The sequence below is a fragment of the Oryctolagus cuniculus genome, chromosome 6, assembly GCF_051225735.1.
Source record: "Oryctolagus cuniculus isolate XC-2025 breed Fujian yellow rabbit chromosome 6, ASM5122573v1, whole genome shotgun sequence".
Classification (NCBI taxonomy): Eukaryota; Metazoa; Chordata; class Mammalia; order Lagomorpha; family Leporidae; genus Oryctolagus; species Oryctolagus cuniculus.
In genome coordinates this window covers 73,762,849-73,772,835 of record NC_142872.1, presented here as the reverse complement: position 1 = coordinate 73,772,835, position 9,987 = coordinate 73,762,849, and the positions used below count along the sequence as shown (strand labels likewise).

Genomic DNA, 9,987 nt, shown 5'->3' with positions numbered 1-9,987 from the left:
AAGTTGGCATCCAGAGCCAGGAGTGGCACTCAGGTACTGTCATACGGGTGGTGGGCATCTCATCTGCTAGAATTAACAGCTGTGAGGGGGCTTGCAAGTTTAGCCCACAATGGAGTAATGGAGTCACTTAATGTGTGACAGAAACACAAGGATAAATGTTTTCATCTGAATGTATCTGACTTTCATTTAGGGTGTAATTTAAATCTTGAAAGAATTTAGTAGATTGATAATGAATTATAGTAACAATCACTATAGGATTTATTAAAGACGTTGCTTGTGACTTCTAACTGCTGTCCTTTGGGAAAGGAAGGTGTGAAGAAAGGAAGGTTTAAAATTAGGCTTAAAATTGCCCCAATTCTGCATTATGACCTTGAAAAAGTTACGTAAATTCTCAACTGCTGAATTCCATCATATAGAAATAATTCATAATCATATTCACTTTGAAGTTTCCTAAAAATTAAATGAAATTATATATAAAAATGGTTTTCTCATAATGCTTTCTCTCCCAGTTTGAGCTCTCCACCTCAAACATTCATAAATGAAAACATTTCTCAACACTCTTTTTGGAAATTCTAGTAAAATACACTCTTTTCATTTACTTGAAAGTTTTATTATTAGAGTCTCCCCAGTGGTGTTTATAAATGCATACAAAATTAATTTCATATTTTAATAAGTATTTCTTAAAGTATTTGAACACATATACCATTTTCTTTTCAAATAAATGTCCCAATTATTTCAACAAAATGTCCAGATTCTGGCTCATCCTGTGAGTTAGTTCTGGAGGTATCATCATATGCTGTAGTCCCTTCCACAGTTGCATGCGTGGCCTGCATGGAAGAGGGTAGAGAATATGCTGAAGAGGGAAGAACACCTTAACATTTTTGCTAACATGCTATGTCCACATGTGTCCTGGGCATGTGAGTCTGAATACATGCTACAGGTTACATGCTGCAGATCACACATAGTTTAGCCTTTTGTGGCAACAAACACCACCTATCTCTACTGGCATAAATGGCTATCTCTACCTTTTGCATATACAATTGATTTCTTACCCAATTATACTCAAGTATACTCAATCTTCACTTTTTTTAAGCTAGAAAATGCCACCCTATCATTTTAGTCCATTGTTCCACATTGTCAAAATTGAATAATCTAATTCTATACCCATGATATTAGCACCCACACTTGCCTTTCTGTATCTATAAATGCAAAAAAAAGCATATTCTCCTCTATATTAGCAATGCAGCTACTTCAATATCCAGAAAAATGAAATCGACATGCACACAAAAAGATTTGTACATAAATGTTCATAACATCTTTATTTATGATTGCTTCAAATTGAAAAAACATCCACTTATGTATCAAGAGGTAAACATTGTATGGTAAGTGGGATCTTCAAAAAGTTCATGGGAAATGTATAATCTGAAAAAACTATGTATAGATTTTAAAATTTTTGCATCAAAATGAACTTATATGTTTATTATTTTTTCATTTGAGAAGCAGAGAAACAAATAGGGAGAGAGAAGCTCATCAGCTGCTGCACTCCCAAATGCCCATTATGGAAACACTGCACCAGGTCAAAGCCAGGAGCCAGGGGCTCAATCCAGACCTCCTATATGGAGAGCACTTGAGCCACCACCAGCACCTTTTCAAAATCTTCATTATTGAGACCTGGAATCAAGACAAAGAGCCAATAATTGAACTCAGGTACTCTGATGTGGGAGACAACCAACTGTCTTAACTGTTAGGCCAAAAGCCTGCTCCCTAAATCTATTTTTAATTTTATTTTCAGACAAACTTTTGAATCCATACAATAAAAAACTACTAACTAGCAAACAGAAACAAACATACAGAAACATGGATGAATCTCAAAAAATATGCTGAAAATAAAAATATATTTAAAATAACCAAACAAGCAGGCTTTTGGCACAGCAATTAAGACACCACTTGGAATCTCCAAACTGACTTCCGTAGTGGCTTTAATAGTTTGTATCCCCAACAACAGTGGGTTAGTGTGCCTTTTTCCCCATATCAGTTTGGAGATTCCTCAGAAACCTGAATATAACCCTACCATACAACCCAGCCATCCCACTCCTTGGAATTTACCCAAATGAAATTAAATTGGCAAATAAAAGAGCTGTCTGCATCTTAATGTTTATTGCAGCTCAATTCACGATAGCTAAGACCTGGAATCAACCTAAATGCCCATCAACAGTAGACTAGATAAAGAAATTGTGTGATATGTACTCTATAGAATACTATACAGCAGTCAAAAACAATGAAATCCAGTCATTTGCAACAAGATGGAGGAATCTGGAAAACATCATGCTGAGTGAAATAAGCCAGTCCCAAATGGACAAATTTCACATGTTCTCCCTGATCTCTGACAACTAACCAAGCACCAAAAAGGAAACCTGTTGAAGTGAAATGGACACTATGAGAAACAATGACTGATCGGCTCTTGTCCTGACTGTCGAGGAACAACTTAATACTTTATCCCTTTTAGTATTTAGTATTTTTTTGTTCTATTTAATACTATTGGTTGAACTCTTTAATTAACACACAATTATTCTTTTTTTTTTTTTTTTTTGACAGGCAGAGTGGATAGTGAGAGAGAGAGACAGAAAGAAAGGTCTTCCTTTGCCGTTGGTTCACCCTCCAATGGCCGCCACGGCTGGCGCACTGTGGCCGGTGCACCACACTGAACGAAGGCAGGAGCCAGGTGCTTCTCCTGGTCTCCCATGGGGTGCAGGGCCCAAGCACTTGGGCCATCCTCCACTGCCTTCCCGGGCCACAGCAGAAAGCTGGCCTGGAAGAGGAGCAACCGGGAAAGATTCCGGCACCCTGACCAGGACTAGAACCCGGTGTGCTGGCGCCGCAAGGTGGAGGATTAGCCTATTGAGCCTCGGTGCCAGCCAACACACAATTATTCTTAGGTGTTTAAATTTAACTGAAAAGTGATCCCTGTTAAATATAAGAGTGGGAAGAAGAGAGGAAGGAGATGTACAGTTTGGCGCATGCTTAGTCGGACTTGCCCCAAACAGTAGAGTTAGAAATGTGCCTGGAGATTCCAATTCAATCCCATCAAGGTGGCATGTACCAATGCCATCTCACTAGTCAAAGTGATCAATTTCAGTTCACAATTGATCATAATGATAGGATTAAGAGTCAACGGGATCACATAAACAAGACTAGTGTCTGCTAATATTAACTGATAGAATTAAAAGGAAAGAATGATCCAACATGGGAAGCGGGATACACAGCAGACTCATAGAATGGCAGACGTCCCAAACAGCACTCGGGCCTCAGAATCAGCCCTAAGTCATTCAGATCTGGCTAAAAAACCATGAGAGTATTTTAAGCATGGAAAGCCAAGACACACTTTGGCAAAAAAAAAAAAAAAAAAAAAAAACTAAATGAAAGATCTCTGATCTCTGCAAGTGAGATCCCAGTGGAAAGAACGGGCCATCAAAGAAGGAGGTGCCTTTCTCTGAAGGGAGGAGAGAACTTCCACTTTGACTATGACCTTGTCTAAATAACATCGGAGTTGGCAAACTCAAAAGGCTTCCATAGCCTTGGCAACTCGTGACAAGAGCCTAGGGTGATTACTGATGCCATAAACAAGAGTGTCAATTGTTAAGTCAACAACAGGACAGATACTACACAACAGGAGTCACTGTGCACTTATTCCCCATGTAGGATCTCTGTCCTTAATGTGTTGTACTATGTGAATCAACGGTATAACTAGTACTCAAAAAGTACTTTACACTTTGTGTTTCTGTGTGGGTGCAAACTTGAAATCTTTGCTTAATATACTCTAAATTGATCTTCTGTATATAAAGATAATTAAAAATGAATCTTGATGTGAATGGGATGGGAGAGGGAGCAGGAGATGGGAGGGGTGCGAGTGGGAGGGAAATTATGGGGGGGGGAAGCCACTGTAATCCAAAAGCTGTACTTTGGAAATTTATATTTATTAAATAAAAGTTAAAGAGAAAAAGACACCACTTGGGATGCCCACATCCCATATCAGAGCGCCTATATTCAAGTCCTGACTATTTTTGCAATTCCAGCTTCCAAGTGGAAGACCTGGATTGAGTTCCAGCCTCCTTGTTTTTGTTTTGTTGTTGTTGTTGTTGTTGACAGGCAGAGTTAGACAGTGAGAGAGAGAGACAGAGAGAAAGGTCTTCCTTCCATTGGTTCACCCCCAAAATGGCCGCCATGGCCGGCGCTGCACCAATCCGAAGCCAGGAGCCAGGTTCTTCCTCCTGGTCTCCCATGCAGGTGCAGGGCCCAAGCACTTTGGCCATCCTCCACTGCCTTCCCGGGCCACAGCAGAGAGCTGGACTGGAAGAGGGGCAACTAGGACAGAATCTGGTGCCCCGACTGGGACTAGAACCCGGGGTGCCGGCACCACAGGTGGAGGATTAGTCTAGTGAGCTGCGGCGCCGGCCCAGCCTCCTTGTTTAAGCTTAGGTGAGCTGTGGCTGTTATAGGAATTTGGACAGTGAACCAGTGAGTGGAAAAATCAATCAATCGATCATTATCTACCTCTATATCTTTATCTCTCTCATTCAAATAAATAAATTTTAAACGCATACTAGTTCAAAGAAGCAATATCACACACACACACACACACACACATACACGAGTGACTACTATAGTATTGTAGTCATGTGAAACAGAGCAGCTTACAGTGACAGAACTGAAAACATCTCATTGTTTATCGGGGATAGGCTGGATAGGAAATGAAGGAATTCTCTAGGATGATGGAACTTTCTGAATCTAGATTATACACTACCCACACATACACACCACACACACATGCCCTCACATCATACACACACTCTCCACACATACCACATACCTACATCATGCACATACATGCACACACATAATGAAAATTTATAAAAACATGCACTTAAAAGAGAGTATTGATCATATAAAAGTTATGTCAATAAAGTTGATTTTTTAAAACATGAGAACATCTTAAATACTCATCTGTATGCAGATGGATAAATTACAGTATATCCATACAACAGAATACTGCACAGCCATGAAAAAGGACCATGATATATGAAAACTTTAACACGTATGAATCTCCAGTTTTCTGAGTGAAAGAAGCCAAGCAGAAAATAGAACATTGTATGTGCAACATGGAAAGCCAATTCATTGACAATAGTCACTTCTGTAGAGGGGTGAGGAGTTGATGGAAAAAAGCAGGATGTAGCTTCCTGGGAAATTGGAAGTGTTCTTTATTTTGATCTGGGTGTGGTTTTTCCTACATATATGTATTTCTCAAAGTCTATTTCATGGTATACTTAGGATCAGTGCTTTTCACTGGTAAAGGTGGTAAATTATACCTCAGCAAGTATTACACTAAACAGAGAATAAGATATAGATTAAAGTTCTTTTTAAAGCTTTTTAAATTAATGTATCTGGGATGCAGAGAGAGAGAGAGACAGTGAGACAGGGAGATCTCCCATCTCTTATTCATTTGCCAAATGCCTGCTACATCCAGGGCTGCACCAGGCTGAAGCCAGGAACCAAGAACTGAATCCAGGTCTCCTACGTGAGTGAGTTGGGGCTGTCATCACTCCTTGAGTGATGATCACTGAAGTTACTTGAGCTGTCATCACTGCTTCTCAGGATCTACATCGGCAGGAATCTGGAGTCAGGAGCTGGGAATTGAATCTGGGATCTCTGATGTGAAACATGGCTATCTTGATTGCTAAGCTAGATGCCACTTTTTCAGTTTTATGTTCTGACAGAAAGAAAAAAGAATGGACAAAATTCGTGCTATCACTTATAGAAAAAAAAAATTGAGGGCCAGAATTTTGATGCAGCAGATTAAGCCACCATCTGCAATACTGGCATCCAAGTTCCAGCTGCTTCATCCAGATCCAGCTCCCTGCTAATGTGCCTAGAAAAGCAGTGGAAGACAGCCCAAATGCTTTGGCCCATACTCCCAGATGAGACACCCAAACAAAGCTCTGGCTCCTGGACTCTGCCTGATGCAGCCATGGCCATTACAGCTAATGGGGAGTGAATTTGTGAATGGACTCTCTCTCTCTCTCTGTCTCTCTCTCACGTGCTTCCTTTCAAATAAATAAGATAGATCTTTAGACAATAATAAATAGGAAATTTAAGTGTTAAATATGGAGCAAAAACTTCACAAAAAATAAGAGAGGGAAGAGATGTATAATTTGGGACATGCTCAAGCTGACTTGCCCCAAATGGTAGAGTTAGAAACATACCAGGGGATTCCAATTCAATCCCATCAAGGTGGCATGTACCAATGCCATCTCACTATTCCAAGTGATCAATTTCAGTTCACAATTGATCATAATGAAAGGACTAAGAGTCAAAGGGAGCACATAAACAAGTCTAGTACCTGCTAACACTAACCGACAGAATAAATAAAGGGGAGAGTGATCCAACATGGGAAGTGAGATACTCAGCAGACTCATAGAATGACAGATGTCCTAAATAGCACTCTGGCCTCAGAATCAGCCCTAAAGGCATTCGGATCCGGTTGAAAAGCCCATGAGAGTATTTCAGGCATGGAAAGCCAAGACACTCTGGCAAAAGATCTCTGTGAGTGAGATCCCAGTGGAAAGAACAGGTCTTCAAAGAAGGAGGTACCTTTCTCTGAAGGGAGGAGAGAACCTCCACTTTGACTATGACCTTGTCTAAACAAGATAAGAATCGGAGAACTCAGAGGGCTTCCATAGCCTTGGAAACTCATGACTGGAGCAGAGGGAGATTACTGATGCCATAGACAGGAGTGTCAATTGGTAAAGTCAACAACAGGAGTCACTGTGCACTTACTCCTCATGTAGGATCTCTGTCCTTAATGTGCTGTGCATTGAGATTTAATGCTATAACGAGTACTCAAACAATATATTTCACTTTGTGTTTCTATGGGGGTGCAAACTGTTGAAATCTTTACTTAATGCATACTAAACTGATCCTCTGCAAAAAAAAAAAAAAAAAAGAAATTATCAACTCCCAACTTGACTCTCACTGGGATTAAACATGACAATAGGTCTGATCTGATTTCATCATCATTTAAAAAAATCATCTATTATTTTTCACTTTATGTTTCTGTGTGGGAGCAAACTGTTGAAATCCTTACTTAATGTATACTAAGCTGATCTTCTGTATATTAAGATAATCGAAAATGAATCTTGATGTGAATGAAAGGGGAGAGGGAGTGGGAAAGGGGAGGGTTGTGGGTGGGAGGGACGGTATGGGGGGGAAGCCATTGTAATCCATAAATCGTAGTTTGGAAATTTATATTCATTAAATAAAAGTTAAAAAAAAAAAAGAAAAAAAAAGAGGTGGTTTTTTGTCATTCGCCATTGACACCCTGTGATTAACTTACCACCTATATGACATCAGCTGTGTTTTCCATAGAAGCCCTTTAACAGCTTGAAGACACTCTTTTCTCTCCTAATTAGCGCTGGACTTTATCAAGTGCTTTTCTAGAATCAACTCTGGCATCAACGGAGATGACTTGTGGTTTTATTCTTTGTTCTATTGATATTATAGCCATTGATGTTTGGATATTAAACCACTTGCAGTCCTGGGATAAATCCTACTTGGTCAAAATACATGTTTTCTCACACTTTGCTGAACACATTTCTATTATTTTTGTTGAGGATTTTGAGACTTTATTCACAAAAGATATTTTCTTGTTTTGGTTTATTTCTTTTCTTGGCTGTCTTGTCTTGTTTGTACCTTTACATCTGTTTTCTTCACCTGTTTATTAGGTTATGCCTTAGCTAGGGTACTGATTTCTTTTTAATTAATTAATTGAAAGGTAAAGAGACAGACAGAGAGCTCCCATTAGCCTTCTTGACTGCTGTCTGTCTGCTCTGTCATTTTCAACAATGCCAAGGCATAAATTGCTCCACAGTCTGATCCAATTAGATTCAAGCTTCTTTGCAATGGCTGTTTTTGGGCTAGTTTCTAAAGCTTACCCTCATCCCATGAGGGTTCTTCTTGCCTGTCTCCGCCCCTGGTTCTCCTTGGTGAACTGCTAACTACTGTGGTTTAGCATGGTGCTTTCATGGAACTAGCAGCTCCCTCTTAATCTCTTACTTTCAAAATGTCTATGGTATTTGAACATCATGTGGAGACTTGAGTTTCCACATGTACTTCTGCAAATTAAGTTGGTTCCTCTGAGAAAGCTTCAGAGCTCTCTGTTACCACAGCCTGCCTCTGTCGGCAGGCAAAATAACTGCCACTGCTCTGGTACTAGGGTGATGGGAGAGTGGCTCATTTCTCTCTGGGTAACATACACCTTTATGAGTAGAATGCAGGGAAGGGCACTGGTCTTTGTTCTTCATGGGTTGCCTCTACTGATGTGGAACCTCAACACCATGAGGAGACTGAAAGGAGAGTGACCAGTCCCAAGGATTCTCACCTACTGCTCCTGGGCTCAAGCTTCTGCTTTGGGTACAAGAAGGGAGCCACTGGTCTTGCAATTGCTCTTTTTTTTAAAAGATTTATTTATTTATTCAAAAGAGTTACAAGGAGAGAGAAAGAGAGGCAGAAAGAGAGAGAGAGACAGAGAGAGAGGTCTTCCATCTGATGGTTCACTCCCCAATTAGCCGTGATGGATGGAGCTGCGCAGATCCGAAGCCAGGAACCAGGATCTTCCTCCAGGTCTCCCATGCGGGTGCAGGGATCCAAGGTCTTAGGCCATCTACTGCTTTCCCAGGCCATTGCAGAGAGTTGGTTTGGAAGTGGAGCAGCCGGGTCTCAAACCGGTGCCCATATGGGATGCCAGCACCTCAGGCCAGGGTGTAACCCGCTGCACCATAGCCCCAGCCCCCCAGTTGCTCTTGACAGTAGAATCCCCATGCTCTTTGTTGCATTGACCAGAAAAGACCTTTTGTCACACTGAATTGATGGGGATTTGTTGCAGTGTGAATAGGTCATAGATCAATCTCACAATCTCTAACTGTTCTTGATGAGATTTAGAAGATTGTTATCAATGTTTCTCTTTTTCCTGAATTCTCTTGGAACAGTAATCATTCCCCTATAATTTTCAATAATTATAGTTATTTTCCCAGAGAAGTAGTGTGTGGGATTCTTCATTTGCCTTTCAGAAGTTGAGAGGCCCATTCACTTTCATTTTATGTGAATTTCTGTCTGCTGGTTTTTCTCTTGGGCTGTTTCTTGCATACTATGCCCCATAGCTCAAATCTGCCTAGGAAATAAAGTACAGAAAAATTTAACACCATTAACTTTACCTAATTTTACTCAAGACAGAAAATTTTGCATGTGTGCTGCAATTAAATGCAGCTTAAACATTTGCTGAGAAACATAAAGACTTGAGATGCAGTTGCCTACAATTTTACTGAACTTCAAATTTGAATCTTGAGGATATAGAAACCGGCACTCAAAAATATGTGCACCTCTCAGTAAGCAGTTGCCCAACATTTCATTCAAGAGTAGTCTCATTTTTCTTTAGTCATCTACTTTTTCTAAAGTAATTAAAATTAAATAAACAAAGCCTATAGTAAGATAATGCTTTTTACCCAATCTGGCAATTTCTGCCTCTTGTTTGTTGATGTAATCCACTCACATTTAGTGTTAGTATTAACATAGTTGAATGTATCGCTTCTCGGCCTTTTGGCTAAGATTAAGTGTAGTATCTGTTCTTATCAGTTTAATATAGTTGAATGTGTCTATTATTTAACTCTTTTGTGTTCTGTGTCTTTTAAAAAAAGATTATTTGTTTATTTCTTTGAAAGGCAGAGAGAGGGAGCGAGGAAGAAAAAATAATTTTCCAATTTCTGAGTTTAATCCCCAAATGACCAGAATACTCAAGAGACATAGCCTAATTGGCATTTGCAGCACAACCATTCTCAAAATAACTGATTATCCTATAAATCCATTAATCATCTGAATAAATTCATCCATTCTTAAGGAGAGAGCCCTAATAAACTCTTTGAAGAGTGGTCCCAATATGTA

The 9,987-nt window shown here is 39.8% G+C and overlaps 1 pseudogene; it reads left to right on the top strand.

The window, feature by feature from the left end:
• The first annotated feature begins 9,629 nt into the window (after positions 1-9,629).
• Positions 9,630-9,718, top strand: LOC127490893 (U2 spliceosomal RNA; annotated as a pseudogene).
• The last annotated feature ends 269 nt before the right edge of the window (positions 9,719-9,987 follow it).